Source organism: Crinia signifera, chromosome 6, assembly GCF_055691185.1.
Source record: "Crinia signifera chromosome 6, ASM5569118v1, whole genome shotgun sequence".
Taxonomy (NCBI): Eukaryota; Metazoa; Chordata; class Amphibia; order Anura; family Myobatrachidae; genus Crinia; species Crinia signifera.
In genome coordinates this window covers 152,389,996-152,407,936 of record NC_139222.1, presented here as the reverse complement: position 1 = coordinate 152,407,936, position 17,941 = coordinate 152,389,996, and the positions used below count along the sequence as shown (strand labels likewise).

General features: G+C 44.3%; 1 protein-coding gene across 3 annotated transcripts in view; it reads left to right on the top strand.

The window, feature by feature from the left end:
- The window catches only part of SNTA1 (syntrophin alpha 1), a 101,104-nt gene that overhangs the window by 58,249 nt on the left and 24,914 nt on the right, over positions 1 to 17,941 (top strand). The gene's annotated exons all lie outside the window — the stretch shown is intronic.

Sequence of the window (17,941 nt, the reverse complement as noted above, 5' to 3'; positions counted from 1 at the left end):
ACTGCTATATTTTATAATTATATGTGACATAACCACTATTGCTATACAATTCCATATATTGAGATCCTGTAATGGGCCAAATGGTGATAGGGCCTGCACACATGCCGATATTAAGGCATTTTCTAAGCGACTTTGCTTAGTTTGGAAAAGTCGCTTAGAAAATGCCCCTACAGTACATCGGTGTGTGTGTGTGTAGGGGCTATAGCGACTGCAATGCACGCCCCCTGGGCGTCGCTGCCGCTGGCCGAGATTGTTGGACAGTGTCCATCAATCTCGCTGGACACCAGTGTTCTCCACCGGAGAAAACTGGCGCTGTCGGCTCACTCAGTTTACATAGCTGACAGCTCGCTCTGTGTGTGGGCTGTCAGCTCTGTGTGCTGAGTGACAGCACCGCAGCAGTGCCCGCCTAGCATAGCTAGGTCACCCTAGACATTAGATCGCTATTATGGAAAAATAATTTCTGTAATTTAAGATTTTGAGCTGTTAAGATCTAATTTTCTGATATTTATTTTATTTATTACCAGTTATTTATATAGCGCACACATATTCCGCAGCGCTTTCACAGATCATATTTGAACATTCACATCAGTCCCTGCCCCAGTGGAGCTTACAATCTATATTGCTTGTCCAGTCAAATGCAGGGGTGAATTTAGAGGTCCAGCAGCCCCTAGGCATATTATAAGCCACCCCCTCCCCCTCAGGTCTCTTCATTTTGTAGCCAGTCTGGGTGCCACAAGATCACAAAAGCAGCCCCAAACTCCCTCCACTATAACTTCCGGGATTACAATTTACTGCCCACTGTCACACACACACACACACTCACACACACACACACATAAAAGTTGCAAAATAAGTATAAAAAAATGTAAGTTGTAATGAGAAAAAAAAATTAGCTGACTTCATAAGCCTGTGGTGCTGCCTTAAGCATGTGCTACCCCTAGGCATGTGCACTGTTGGCCCGGCGCTGGCTACTGAAATCACCAGTGACCCGGTCAGAACCTGCATACAGGACTCTTTTAGAGGGGTATTCATTCTTGGCCACATCTTTCTGAAATATTTGTATTGGGGCAGTACGGATGGTGTAATGGTTAGCATTACTACCTCACAGCGCTGAGGTCATGGGTTCTATACCCACCATGGCTCTAATTGTGCAGAGTTTGTATATTCTCCCCGTACTTGCGTGGGTTTCCTCTGGGTACTCTGGTTTCCTCCCACAATCCAAAAATATACTGGTAGGCTAATTGGTTCCCAACAAAAATTAACTGTAGTATGTCTGTGTGTGCGTGTACATGTGATATGGAATATAGATTGTAAGCTCCACTGGGGCAGGGACTGATGTGAATGTTCAAATATTCTCTGTAAAGCGCTGCCGAATATGTGTGCGCTATATAAGAAACTGCTAATAAGTAAAATAATAAAGAAATATTCTCGAAAAAAAGGCAGCTGGATTGTGGGATCTGCGTCTGTTTTCAACTGTTTGCGGACATTTTTGCCGATTTCTAGTGTCAGAATCTTTTCCTACAGTCAGAAAAATGGATCTGACTTTGAATATGTTGAATGTAAATTTGACATAATCTTGTTGAAAATGACCTATATTTCTGCTTGTCCAAAATAACATCGGGATTGAATACCCCCTTGGTTGCGATTTCTATTATATTAGAACTTAAATAAAAGAAACATTGGATCACTTTTACACCGCTCATTTGTCTGTTAAAATATTAACTTACAGTAGGTGACGTAAAAACAAAAATCATACTAGGGTCATATATATTTTATACATTGTAAGTTCTTATTCTTGTTCTCCCGGTTTAATTTACTGCCTATTGTCACAAGAGATTTCACTCAGTAATGGCTACAGTACATTAACTGCATTTAGGAAGTGAGTACTTGTAAAATTGAATTTGGAATAGAGAATTATCATTGCCTTGATTACATACCGAATGCATGTCCCACCTACTCTGTGATTATAATGATGATTATATAATTATTATTATTATTATTAATAACATTATTTATATAATGCCAGCACATTACACTGCCCTTTATAGCTGGATGTGATATGAGCTTTTGAAATATTGGTCATAAGTATTTTTTATTTTTTTATTTTAATAGTTCACGTCCTGCTGAGTACATTTCATGCTGGCGTGCCACCTGTTAGTTTCGTCACTGGAGATCTAGCAACTGGTTCTAGTACTCCGGACCTCAATCCCAAAATAGGAAGCTTGGCATTGTATTTTATTGGTTAGCGAATTAAATCAGCAGGCGCACTTGCCCACAGAGACATTGGTCAGTTTAGTTGTGTACACAGATGTTTTATTGTGATATTGATTATTTACACTTGTGATAAAATATAAATAATAATTTTGCTACTGTATCTTGCTAATGTCTTCCTATGTATCCAGTAGCTGCATTAATGTACAGACAGGCACTGCTTACTTGAAATGTTCATTACAGATGTCATATATCTGGCTACTATTGTGTGCATGTTATTTATTGTTCTATACTGTATGTTCTTAATGTATAATGCAAGTCCATATTAAGGTCTGTGGTCTCCAGGGTAAATGACACCTTGACCTCCCCCACATCCTCTGTACTCAAAACCAATTCAGCAGTTGTTGAAATATTTATCATCATTTACAGTACTGCTTTCGGTAGGTGCCCATAAAGCTATGTTTCATTTTAGGCATTGAAATATTATTCAGAAATGTAAGTAAGCAACTTAATATCCTCCCACTGCTACCTAAGTTCTTTGTGCTTTGTGTTGTGTGATCTTGATGGCCCCTGCCAGTTGCTGGTGGCAAAGTTGTGCCATCATTATTAGTTGACACCTGGCACATGTTCTGACTTACTTGTTGTGACCCAAACGCTGGCTCCCCCTAAGTCCTCAAGTTATGCTTGTGTAAGCCCCGGAAGCCAAGGGGTTAAACCTAGCCCGCCCTGGGACTGACGGGGGAGGAGGGCTTCAGTTTGGAGGAGAACTCACGTGCGTGTGCTCGGGGGTAGGAGGAAGGAGAAACCTGGAGCAGCGTGACACCGGCGGCGCAGGAGAGAGTGCGCGCCGGGAGAACAGGAGAGGGCGAAGGAGCTGCTGACGTGAGGTGACCCCCGCCGACCCGAGCAGCAGGAGGAGAGGACGCGGCAGCCGGAGACTGCCAGAACGGACCCTGAGAGGGAGCGCGGGAAGGAGCGTGACCCCCGCCGACCTCCCTGCCTGCTAGCTGCTCCGGCCAAGCACAAGGGGGGAGAGAAACCGCACAGCGGCAGTAGTCACACGTGGTGACCCCTGCTGACCCCACAGCCCGTATGCCAGCCACATCTAGAGTGAGGGGAGGCCAGTGCCAATTGCCTACCTCACTGAGCTGACAGAGGGAGAGAGCACCAGCGTGCCAGGGACCCCCCTGTGTGAATAAGAGAGAGAGAGATTCAGCCATCCACAGCAGTGTACCAGCCCTTCTACCCACTCCTGGGGTGTCATCCACTGCACAGCAGAGAAGCAGCAGACCGCCTGCCGGCCCAGGGTGACCTTCCAAACCGTAAGTCTGCCCCTGGGGCAAGTAATGCTGACACCTTTGCACATAGGAGCGGGGAGCAAATACAGAGGGATCTGACCCCTACAACACAAACTGTGTAGCCCGTTAGGCTGTTCAGCCATTTGACTCCATTTGCCGGAAACCTGTAGTGCAACTTTAACTGGCCTAATCTGCACACTGTTATTAGGAAAGAGACATGGATAAGGCCTCACCTGTGCCATTCGACTGGGCAAGGAAACATGAGCGACTATAAGGGCTTTCGGGCCTCCTTGCCATATTACCAACTAACCCTATCAGTGGATAAGAAGGACCCCCTTTTGGAATAATACTGCTATCCAGCGGTTTAAGAACCTCCTATAGAGTGCACCAGAACCGCAACGCGCTACTTAAAGTCCTATGCATAGGCCCTTGTCAGGACTGACCGGTCTTAGCAGTAGAAAGTGTACCCGGGTACTCAGGTTAGATTGTGTATTTATTTGATGGAGATTTGCCGATGTAATTTGTGAGTATACAGTGCGTTGTAAGGTTCACTCGCATTTGGCCCTATCACTGCAGTCAAACGTAAGTAGTGAACCCACTCGCAGTTCAGTGGAGGTTAGTACTGGCTCCCCGAGCCACAGTGATAGGCCGGGACGGAGTGATTTAGAGTTACCGGTAGCTCCATAGGCCTGGTATCGTACCAAATGCGAAACTGCTGTTTATGCCTTGTAGAAGTTATATTGCATTTATTGTATGGTTATATTGGGAAATTACTGTTATCGTATTCCGTAAAAGAGGGTGATGCTTTAACTGACCGTTTTAGAATAAAAGGTCAAACCATTCCCGTTGTCAAGTGTCCTGTGTCCATTCCTGCATCAAGAGAAGACTCCAGACTGAGATCCGTGAGTTCAGGGAAGCACGACCCCCACCGCATCCATAAGGTAACCCCTCTTCAGGTGTTTACACTTGGACGCTTCCAATGTGAGGGGGCCCTAGGGTAACTGCCTCGTCCACCAGTCTGTTACCCCTGCACTGCAAGTACAGTATGGAGCACAAAACTGTCCTGGGACAGATAAATGTTATTAATCAGGTGTAAAGGATAGTTACTGCCTGTTACATATATCAGCCGCAGGTCCATTTTCTTTTAACACCCCTTAAATACATACCTTGGTTTGTACTGAATAATAAATGACAGCATTTATTACTTCTGTTATATCTAGTGATATAGCAAACACCCGGATAAATGTGCAGGTGGCAAGTATATAATACAGATTTGAGAATGTGTAAGGAAGGTTTAGGTGAAGTCTCTCATGTCAGATTGTGAAGTACTGTACATGGATTTCATCAGGCAATTAATTTACCCACAATGTGCGTATGTGCCCCCATCACAGATATTTACATTTGAGGAATAATGTTTATTCACCATGCATCAGTACAGGGGTGAGTGATGTTGTAGTCACTATGGGCTGAATTCAGTTAGCCCTGTTAGATTAAATGGGGGTAGACTTGAGCTTTAAAGCCTGGGGCTATTCCATTAGAGAGTGACCCTTTTTCTTGCCTAATAAAGTAACCTGTCTTTGGACATTAACACATAGAATTTGGGGTAAATTCCTGGCTATACAGTATGTGTTAACACTGTGCAGTGCCGGAAAACAGGCTAATTAGCAGGGATTTTTGTCACAAAAAGAAATCCTCATTAACTGCCGCGTGCAAGCTCACTACAGAGAATAATTGAATGGACCTTGGGGATCTGTTAGAAAGCGGTAAATTACCATGGCTAATTGAATTCCCCCCTATGTTCCATCATTATGAGCGTTCTCATGGCGCTCATATGACAAAGCAGTATCATCATCACACATGATTAAATTGTCCCCTATAATTGTCACTGACACTTGCAGCCGCGTTTCTGTTGGCTCGCGGATGTCCGCTTATTATATAATGCTAATGCGAGAATCTGGCCATGTATGTAAGCATATATATATATATGTATAGTAAGACTGTCGCATCCACTGTTATTATGGCAGATCTGTCATTATCAGTATCAGGATTTACCCCAGTTCCATGTTAGTTTCCATGTTGTTCCAACTCCATCTGTACACTGCTAATGAGTACATAAAGTCGGCCAACAACCGCATGACGCCTGTTTGGGGTGGGCGGATGGTGTCAATTCATTCTGACTTGTAGTACCGAAGAGGAGAGAAGTCATTCGATAGTCTGCATCCATCAAATGATTTCGGCCGCATGCGAGGGTATGTCTTCTTGGACACATCCCATCGCATGCTAGCGAGGGGATGCGGGCGGTGCTGGGGGGGGGGGGGGGGTGGTGCTTACCCGCTCTCTAGGCAGCGAGTGTTCGCTGCCTAGGGAGCAGGTCTGAATTAGGCCCTATAGGCACTAGTGAACTCCATCCATGTGTTTACGTCTTATTTGGCGTGTAGGCCGTCACTGGTGCATGCATAGTTCGTCCGAAGATTCAGCTCTGTAAACACCACTCATGTGCATCCTGTCATAAGAGACCCACAGTTAATGTTTGTCTGAAATGTTGAGGCGAGTGTGAGTATGAGTCACTTAAGATATTTGCAGAACTCTTCAGGCAGTAAATACATGATGGTTATCATAGCCATAGGGGTATAATGATCATATTGCTGAGAGACGTACTGCTGAAGAAAATGGGTGTTCTTGCTTGCAATCAGACCTATTACTACTTCACCAAATACAAGGATTCAGAGATTACTATGTATTAGTAAGCCTAATAACATGAGAGTACTGTGCGCACACTGATCATTCATAGCCACAACTATGGAATCTGTCAATGCATCAAGGTATTACCAGTGCAAATAGCAGCACCTGCATACACATCATTGCCGAGTTATAAAGGCAAACACCAACAGATGACTCACTCAAGCTATGAACAGCTTGACCAGTGGTGTTGGTTTACTGAAGTATATAACAGGAACAGTCATGCTCACAGTTGTATACACACAGGTTCTCATGGATCAAAGCTTCAGCAATAGTGGGATTGTATATACTGTAGCTCACCAGCCAGTGAGTAGTGGCGCAGGGCAGTGATGTGCGGTGAAGTCAATGGCTGGGGAGGCACTGGCTAGTATCAAAGACAGATTTACAAACATACTGTATATAGGAACCTGATGGTGGAATGATGCAAATTTTGTAAGTTTTGACTATAAAAATTATTCAAATAAATACAAAGATGATACTACAGTATAAGTTACAAATATATTCTTTCTTTGTATTATTCAAATCATTTTTATAATAAAACAGCAGGAAGCTATGGAAAGTCGTCCACCCCGTCATTCATCTGTTGGTAATACCAGCACATGAGCGTCAGTGGCCGGCGATGATGCGGGAGTGCGCATCACCGCTCACTGGTCATCGCCACGTCATACACAGTGGGTGGCTTTTGATCTCAAAGCAGTTCAAACGGTAAAAGTGAGCTGCTTTCAGCTCAAAACCGCCCAGTGTGTGTGCCCTGGTGGTGAGTACTGATGTGCACTCCCACATCATTGCTGGCCGCTGCCGCTCATCTGCAGATGAATGATGGGGTGGGCGGCTTTCCATAGTGTTCTGCTGTTTGATAATACAAATGATTAGAATAATACTGGCAACCTGTATATTGAGTATATTAGTGATATATGCAAATTGGCACAATGGGGCAGATGCATTAAGCCTGGAGAAGAGATACACTGGAGATAACGTACCAGCCAATCAACTCCCAACTGTCATTTTCAAACACAGTTCATTAGCTGGTGCTTTATCTCCTTTTACCTTATCTCCAGTTTATCTCTTCTCCAGGCTTAATACATTTGCCCCACTGTATGAAGCCGATGCATTTAACTTGTCAGGATCTCTCCAGCTGCAGAGGCACTAGAAATCCCAGCACACCCATCTAACATAATGTGCTGGATCTTGCAGAGCAGAGGTAAGATCTGGGCTGATCAGAACAACTTGAGCAGAAAGGTGCTAGCTACCAGGGAGAAGATCTGCGATAGGGCTGTTCACAACAGAGTGGAGGACAAATACAAACAAGTCAACCCACCAAGAAAACTTCCAGCGTGTATGGCCACTCTGCCTCTGTACACACACTAAAAGGCTGCCTACATGCCAGTGAGTACTGAGAGAATAGTAGTGTTCTAGAAAGGCTTTCCTCTCAGGTAGTTGGAGTTAAAGAGCGTTTGGATATAATTTCACTGGCACCTGGAGTTCACCTTTCAGTGGATCTGTGCTGGGTTTTGTGATGTTATTTGTTTGCTTTAGTTCATGGTGTGTTGAATAAATCCTCCTTTGTTTTGCCTGGGAGAAAGCATTTTATGCATGCTATCCTTTCTTCCGATCAGGTCTCTTTCCGTGTGCACAGCAGTAGAGCTGGCCTGGGAGAAAGCACAGCAAAGTCTGAAAGCTCAAAAGTCTGTCATTGCCTTACAGCTCTCCTGCTTTGTAGTCTGAAGAAATCTTGCCAAGGGAACAGATAAATAGAGGCTCTACTTAGCACTATGAGGCCAATATTAGCCCTGATCACTGTCATTTGTATACATTCATACAATAATACACTAGCTTTGATAAGAGTTCATCCATGGATCCGAACCCTTTTTTCTCAAAGCACGTGTGTACAATATATGTAAACGCATACCCTCCTACATATGAAGGTTGAAAATCGGTACACATTCGGAAAGGGGGCGTGACCAATGACAAAGGGGGCATGACCGAATGCTTACTGGGCATTATATAGGTCCCCTCACCTATATACAAATTGACGCGCTCCGATTCCTCACCTCTCAACATCTGCTTCTCAGTGCAGCGGGGCAAAGTGCATCAGGCGGCAGCCTCCAGCATCTCCCTCCAGTGCGGGAGGGTACGCAGGCTGTGTGGCGTCATGATGTGACGCACGTTGCCGGGGTGCGCCGAATTGCATCACTGGGATTGGAGAGACCAAACCTGCCAGAGAGGGTACAGAAGCAGTAGAATTATTCTTTCCTTAAGCGCCGTGCCCGAGGATGGAGAAAAGGAGTAAACCGTTCAAAAACCGGTACATTCGGTACACTCTGATTTAGGCGGTACGGACCGTCAAAAAACGGTACTGTACCGGCTAAATCGGTACAGTTGGAGAGTATGGTAAACGTAGAGTATCATAGATTAATAAAGACTTGTCAATCTTGCCTATAGGCTACAGTGGATAACACCATATCAAGATGACATTAGTTAACACCGTCACGCTCAGTAACGTGGCTCTTTTTGCAGTCACGTTCGGCGCGCAGCACAGTACCACTGAGACATTTTTTCTACTTGCACCACTGATATTAAGAGTAAAAAGGAGTTCTCAATGACTGCTCTGCCATACAAAGGGGAGGGCAAGCAGACTGCAGACACATAACATGAATACTGCCTCACCTATAGGGACATAGGAATAAAGGAAGGGCCATGGCAGGGAAGCCTGTAACATGCAGTTAAACAGCAGCCAATTAGGTAGAAATGTATATATATTGTGTGGGTGAATGTATACTGTGTGTATGTATATATATATATATATATATATATATACTGTATATACACACACACAATCTACATACATCTAATTGCACACGTACATATATGCAAAGACATTAATGCATGCCTTCTGTACATAAATGGATGCTCACTACATTACAATTCTAGCACAGAGATGTCATTATACTGTATATTTGCAGGAGTAAAGCAATGATGCCCTGGATATGTCAGGTCACCAGCTGTGGAATAACGTGCATCTCTCACACACACACACACACACACAGCTCCCATTTCTCATAGAAATGCAGGCTCATCCCAGGTTCAGTGTGAAAGGTGCCCATCCGGGATGTCCCTGCTTTAAAAGCATGTGTAAACGGGTCCTAACCCGGGAATGTCCTTCCATGTCCCTGTAATTTAATTCCCGGGTTGGTCTCTGTATTTCTGGTGTGCAAGGGGTATAACGCTGCTCTAAGGCATTTTTAGTAGGGGCTTGGGTGCGTTGCACCACTTTGGGTGCTATTCACACACCCCCTTCTCAACATAGCAGCATACTGTAAGTACATTGTCCCCTTTCCTGAAATTAAACGCTAATCTATACTAAATGCAGTCCTCAGTTACAGTACATCAACAGGAACATAGCTGTTCACTACCCCTCAGGGGTATTTATATGTATCATTATATGTATCATTTTTCATGGAAATTTATAATTTTTCATGGAAATTTCTGTAATTTAGGTTGCTTGATTCAGACCTGATCAAGTCAATCAGGCCCTTACTCTGTTGCCAGATCCCTTTTCCCTGCGCTATAGATGAACAGAGCAGCAAGCACAGATACTAATTATTTGCTCCCCTTCCCATGTCAGCCGTCGGCAGCCTCTCTCTCCAGTCCAGCACATACTGCTGCAACTGCATACCTCCCAACTGTCACGCTTTTTTTATGGATGTTCCTGGGTCCCGCCCGGGGCTGGCAGTGTCCTGCAGTACACATGCGCACAGCATCTATTCATGTCCCCACAGCGGCAAAAATGGGAGCATCACGAGTACAGGCCATGCCCCCTTCCCGCTAGGTCACGCCTGCAAAATTTTCAGGCATGTGACAGCGTCTCTCCCCATACCTCTTCAATGTTGGGAGGTATGCAACTGCTGTAAGCTGCGTTTGGTGAGACCAGGGAGGCTGATGCTGACCTCCGCAGTCTGCTCTGCCTGCTGGTGGAGTAGCACTGATCATGCTCCCATTAGTTTTTGTATAATAGAGGTCAGGCAGTGCAGAATATACTAGACGGCAGCATAGCCAGTAGAAAAAGTGTTGATGGCAGCACATTTGCCCATTATGGGGTTCTTCTTTAGAGCTGAGTGATACCATTACAGTCAGCGGGGATCAGCAAGATATGCTGCTTCCTTATGGCAGATGTTCATCAATCACTTCACAGAATCAATTCCTTTCAAACCCATCACTACACAGCTGTTTGATGATTCAGAGCACCTGGGATCTGATGCCTGCCATAGAACCACACTAGTTCTATTTCTCCATAATAACAATGGTTTCTATTGTCAGTAAATATGCAGATGTGTCCTCATATATCTAGCCTAGATAAGCCATGCTGCATGAGTTTCCTGGCTGAGTTTTCTCTGCTGATAAATTTTGCACTTTGCGTCACCACCCGCAAGTTTCGCCACTGACTTTATGTACAGATTCACACATATACACACACACACCCTGCGCTACTATGACACATTTTCAACAAAAAGATGCCTGACACCAGAAGATTCTCACATGGCCTGACATTCCAAGATGGGTTATTTGACGTGACTGTAGCACAGATGTATGTGGACATATCTGTACATCCCAGTATCGGAATTTAGGTGGTCAGGAATTTAGGTGATCAGGAATTTAGGTGATCAGGAAAGTAATGGGCCCCATACATCAGCAATCACAATTAATGGATTTCCAGATCCAGGGATTTTTTTGCCAGATAAATGGTTTTTACAATCTATTTGACTTGCCCACACATTACAGATTTATTTCAGTGATCGGCAGATTTTTCCCATCTAAAGATTACATCTTCATATCTGGAAAGTGCCCATACATCACCTCAATCGATTGTCATTTCAGATGTTACTTCTTTTCATAATGTAAATAGAAGAAGACGAAACGGGAATGTCCACACATATAAAAAACAACCGCAGATAATACCAGATTATTAAACATGTTTAAAAATCTGATTCAGCAATCGATTGGCCATCCCGATCAATTTTTAAACGGGATCGCCATACATTAAAGATTAATTGTGACCATCATCTCCAGATCTGAGGATTGTCACAATTAATTGCTGATGTATGGAGCCCATAACGCTGCTCCTGAGGTGCAAGGTTATGTCAAGTTAAGGGTGTTCTTATGTCATGCTGGGGTGTTCCACATCTCACAGGGCGGTGACTAACGTTATAGGCTGTACCCCAATCAACATGTCCTGTCCTTAAATAACCCTTGCATTGCTGCAGCACCTACCACGGTGAGCAGGACTGAGTGCCCAACAGTTCCAGTAATCAGGGCGGCGAGTCAGTGGGGAGGAATAAATATGTGATATGCCAATGAAGTATATGAGTCCATATTTTGAAAGCCTAAACACAAATAACTGACATTAAGTTTGTGTTGTTCATAAATGCCACCTCTTCCTTCCTTTCACGTGGCAAATGTAGAAAAGGTTACACTTCCGCATTATTGACTTTTCTGTCTAAGTGTAGATTGGATGCTGTATAAAAAAATAATGATTTGATCAAGTTGCATCAAGGAGCAAAAAGAATGGAGCAGTTGCTCGTAGCAACCAATTAGCTTGAAAGTAGCATTTATCAAGTACATTCTATAAAATTATAGCTAGAAGCTGATTGGTTGCTATGGTCCACTTCTCCACTGGTCCACGTCTCCACTATGGGCATTATTCTGGTTCATTCTCTCGGGTTCAAGTTCGCATCCTTGTGAGTGAACCAGATCACGCCTTGCGAATGATGGTACGCCGGCCCACCATTCACAAGGCGCGTACGTTCGCAATGGCTGCTAATGGATGTTTTACATCTACATTCGCATGCCACTGGGACCAGTAGCGCACGCAGGGGGGGTTTCTGAGTACCCAGAAACCCCCCAGGAGTCTATGGACCCTATACTGAAAGCTGAGGGTCTCCTCTTTCCATGGGTATAAGAATTTTAAAAATCGGCCCTTGGGAACCGGAGATATCTGACTTCAAAGCAGTGGTCCCCATCCAAGCCTATTAATTGCTCTTCCCAGTCAGATATTTCAGGTTCTGTCTGACTTAAAGTTTTTTTGAGGATATATTCCAGAAGCTGGGACTCTCCCCCTTTGGTGGACACTAGTAGCTTGTCTCTACTGTTCCCAAAATCAGAGATATCAGCCTTCCAGCAGATGGTTACTGCTCCAGCTCCACACACCTGGTATGTAGTTTTATATTCTCGTTGACAGATTGCTCTGCCTCCTGAACTCTGATCCCCTAGTCCCCAATACCATTTGGTAGGTGGGATTCTCTAGTTTTTAATTCCATTAAAATCTAAGAAATCTATTTCTGGGAACAGGAGATATCTGCAGTCAAGCATGCTGTCCTCCCACCAGAAAATTATGAATAATAAGCCCACTCCACTATACACCGCTCCTCTGTATATTAAACATCCTCTACCACCCTGGAAGTTATGTATCAGGGCCCTTTCATTCAGCCCAATGCCCCCTTCTCCCACCCCATCATCCACCATCTGTGCAGTAAAGGGGTAATTAGTGGAAATTACTGATCCAGGCCCTACATGCTGAGCGGTTGATATAATACCCCCTACCACCCGCGGGACATCAAAGCTTCCCCCACCCCTACCACTGGAGGATCGGTAGGTGCCCCAATACATTGTTATGCCCAGGGGTCTACACTGCTATTGATGCCCCTGTATGTATATATATATGTATGTGTATATATATATATATATATTTTTTTTTTATTATTATCATTTATATTTATTTGGTCTATCTATAATACTTTAACTGACCCGACATATACTGGGTCACCTAAGTGTCCATCTCCGTGCTTTGCTCCACCCCTCTGGAAACCCCCTTCTGAAAATCCTGCGTTTGCCACTGACTGGGACATTGCTCTGAGCAACCTTACATATGCGTGTACACTCGGGGGGAAGCGGGCACGCAACTGACATCCAGTGATGTCAGCTGCCCGCCCCGGCATGTCCGTCACGGCCTCATTAGCATGAGCACATGCGTAGAAATGCGCATATGTGCATTGCAAACATCGGGCCCTTGCAAGCGCTCACGCCGCTGCGAATGGACCTGAATAAGGTCCTCTTACCACTGCTTGATACATCAGCCCCAGTGATGGAAAGGACCCTAATAAAATGTGCTGTCTCTGCCTATGGTAGGGTACCAAGGGCCTGATTCTGAATAGGATGCTAAACCATACCCAGCAGCATCCACTGGCTGCCTGTCTGCAGGTTTATGTAAATTGTGATACAAACCCCTTCCCTATGTACATCCATGCGCCAAGGACTGAGATACAGTACCCGTTTCTAGCTCCTGTGCATACTCTTATTACTGATTGGTGCATCTTTATATGTCACCATTGGTCACATGATTGAAATTTGCACCAACCCTATGGCAGGTACAGTTCTCTGTGAAGTATATACTATATTAATGTAATCTTTGTTAATTCAATAAAATTAAATTTTAAGGGATATACAAGTAACATTAATGTATGTGACTGTGGGGTCTGTTTATTAAGACCTCCACTACAGCCCTGAAAAGTAATATTTCTAATTGTTGCATATCACGCTAAAAAAATCAGTGTTGCTTTCAAGATTTTATAATTTGAGGAAGGCAGCAGCCCTACTAAAATCATGTGGACTGGGGTAACTTTAAGATGCTGATTGCCAGGTTTCGTTAGATGTCAGTGATCCTAAAATCATCAGGAAATGTCAGACTTTTGGGAGATCTGCCCGGCAATTGGGAAGTATTCACCGCTGCTAGGCATAGCAACAAACAGGTGTTGTGTGCACTTACCACTGGTGTGTGCGCAGCTGTAAAGGGTTATTGTTGGAGATCAGCGAGGGATAAGTGGCAGCTCACCCCCTGTAATATAGCCACACCCATGTCATAATGCAGCCACGCCCCTCCGTGACAGGTGCATGACCTCTGTCCTGATCCTTACACTAACAATTTTAGTATCATGTACACTAATAAATTGGTTCTGTCAATGTATTTTAGTTCATTTGTCACCTTTCCTTCCTGGCATTAGAGGAAAAGAGTTCTTATTTATATGTGAGGGATCCACACTCTCCTAATGATAGCGACATGTTTAAGGTGATAGGTTATCCACACTATGCTATAATAGTGACCCATTTAAAGGTCAGTGCCCGGGGGGGGGGGGGGGGGGGGGGGGGGCAAACTGTGCTAAATAAAAATAATGCCATACTTTACAGGTTATTTCTCCTAGATAGTGATGTCTAAATTAATTTTCTTAAAACAAATTGAATGGGGTAAGTATTCCACAAAACAATAGTGACATTGTCATTTCTCACTAGCTACTGTACTAATATATAAGATGAAGAATGTGTTGGCTGGTAAGTATTTTAAAGTGCCCTTGAAGGGTCAAAATTTCACTTTTTGTTTTGCTGAAACTTTTGGCAATGACATAGGATAGGTGATTACGGTTGTTTCAGTCTTTCCTCATTTTACCTTTATACCCAAAACAGATTGTGTGTGTGTGTGGGTGAGACTGGAAGTCTTGACACTCATGCCCAGTCAGCTGTGAACGCCTTAATGATCTGACTGCATTTGGAAGAGTCTAGAGAATTCCATGACTTTCATAAACCAAGATTTAACTGTTCATCGGCTAATACTGTCTACTCTGTTCCTACTATGTCTTTATATACCTTTTCTCATTTACATTCTGTACCCTTGCTCCATGTCCTATCACTCAGTAGACACTCACTGTAGTGCTGCATACAATTTTCTTATTTGACCTTGTACACATTGATTCTAGCATGACTTCATTTAACCAGTAGCTAATATACTGCTTCTATATATACTGTATTTATTATTTATCTGAATCCCAGTACATAAAAACATACTTGTTAAATGGCTAAAATCCTAGTCTGTGTAGACGTGTTGCATGTAAGCTTCACAGTGGCAGGGCAATGTTCCCTGCAGACAGAGTTGTAACTAGAACATTTTGGGGCTCTGTGCCAGAAAGAAAAATCAGTGCCTTCCCCTTATACTTAAAGTAGGGGCAGTGAATGCTGAAGGCACAGTCTAAAAATATATGGGCATGGCTTTGTGGGTGAGAGGCAGGGTCACAAAATAATACCAATTCATAGTACACCACACAGTTGTCTTCATTATTCAAATGATGCCATATATATACTGTAGTAGTGGCACTAATGAAACATTACGCCAGGTAGAGCCCCTTTACACATTACGCCAGGTAGAGCCCCTTTACACATTACGCCAGGTAGAGCCCCTTTACACATTACGCCAGGTAGAGCCCCTTTACACATTACGCCAGGTAGAGCCCCCTTTACACATTACGCCAGGTAGAGCCCCTTTACACATTACGCCAGGTAGAGCCCCTTTACACATTACGCCAGGTAGAGCCCCCTTTACACAGTACGACAGGTAGAGCCCCTTTTACAGCATCAGACAGAGCCTTTTTACACTTTTGTCAAGTAGAGCCTCTTTTGCACATTATTCCATGTAGAAACCCTTATACACATTGGGGGTTATTCTGATTCACTCGGAAAGACACAATCACTCTCTAATGGACAAAACCATATGCACTGCAGGTGGGGCTGATGTAACATGTGCAGAGAGAGTTAGATTTGGGCGAGTTATTTTGTTTCTGTGCAGAGTAAATACTGGCTGCTTTATTTTTACACTGCAATATTTATCAGTTTGAAGTACAAACCCCACCCAAATCTAATTATCTCTGCACAAGTAACATCTGCCCCACCTGCAGTGCACATGGTTTTGTCCATTAGAGAGTGATTGTGCCTTATTATGTCAGGTAGAGCCCCCTTTTAAACTTTACACCTGGCATAGCTTAAAGTGGTCCTGGAGAGGTGGCGGGACTTATTGTTTCGAGCCACTTACCCCTGCTCCCATTGGGCAGAGACATGTCCTCTGCTAGGGTGTACGGAGCCCCTCTACAAACTCTAAATTTGTGCCTTACCTCCCATACAATATTAAAAAATAGCACACACAAAAGGCTGCAAAAAAGTGCTGTGGTATTACAAGATAACACCAAAGTAGAGCCCCTTTTACACATGACACCAATTAGAGCCCCCTTTTACAAAATAAGTTAGAGCCCCTTTTTTCACATTACACCAGAAAGAGCCCCCTTTTACACATGCTAGGTAGAGCCCCCTTTACACATTACGCTAAGTAGAGACCCATTTTTCAATACCACGTAGAGCTCCTTTTGCACTTTATGTTAGATATTTCTGGGTACGCGGGCAGGATGACACGTCAGCCGTCCGTCCTGTCTTTGTCCCGGTGCTCGCAAATAAAAGTCAGTTCCCACTGACTTTTAATTGCGAAGCCAGGAGAAATCATTCTATGGTCGCCATGCAGCTTACCAAGCCAACCAGAATGACCCCCAATAAGTATGGCCTTAGAACCTTGGTTTAACACAGGGTGACTAGGGGATAAGCGAGAGTGTTATAGAGCTTATAAGAAGGTCGCAGAAATAAATTGGCATGAAAATGCTTGAGCCAGTTCACATTGCTCAAATTTAGGAAGTCATTATTAGTCATTGAACAGTTTAACTACAGTAGATTGAGACACCTGTCTGAGAAATAAACACTGCATGAATGACATGAAATAACAAGTGATTGAAATTAAATACTATTAACCGGATACATCAGGGTTGCCGACTTTCTCATTCTCCTCTCCGGGAGAAGCCCGGAGAGGAGAGAATCAGTAGCCGCTCGGAGGGCGGGGCTTAAGCGTGACATCACTAAGCCCCGCCCCCATGCTGGTAAACCAGCGAATTCAGTGATCTCCGTGGAGGGGTCGGGGCTAACATGACGCGATTGTGTCATTTTAGCTCCGCCCCCTCCTCTGAGACCCGAGGATTGCGGCATTTTAATGCCGCGATCCGGGGGACTGCGGGGGTCCCCCCTGAATCCGGGAGGGTTGCCCACCCTTCTGGGGGGCTGGGAGGGAGCCCCGATTTTCGGGAGACTCCCGGAAATTTCGGGAGGGTCTGCAACCCTGGGATACATATGATATCCTGGCAGTCAGGATGCCAGCAGTCAAAATACCGATCACAGCATACCTATATGAAGAATCCCGACAGGGACCCCATAAGTAAACTAACCCTCTACTGCTACCCCCCTAACCCTTCCTTGCAACAGCCTAATCCCCGTATGCCTAATCCCCCTACCCCGTTGCCTAAACCTAACCTTCCTCTCTGCAACCTTATCCTAACCTTCTCCCCCCAAACAGTCCAACCCTAAATCCCCTCTCCTAGTGCCTAACCCTAACCCCCTGCCAAAGTCATATGCTAGCCCATCCCGCATACTTACCTATCGGGATGCCGGCTGTCAGTATTTGCGGCATAGTGGTATTCTGGAAATTTTTTTTGAGGTACCAGTGCCAGTCTCCTGACTGCCAGGATGCTGACCGAATCCCCTATTAACCCATACACCGTGATCGTCAGTATGCACTCTAAAGGTGCCCATACACTAGTAAGATTTATCTTCAGATCTGGCTGGTCGGAACAAAAACATGGTTATGGATGAGTGACAGTTTGTCAGTTTTCCAGCATTTCCAAGCAAATGGTCAACTGTCATTTGCTCTCATCCATAACCATGTTTTTGTTCCAACCAGACAGATCTGCAGATAAATTTGCATGTGTATGGCCACCTTAAGGGAC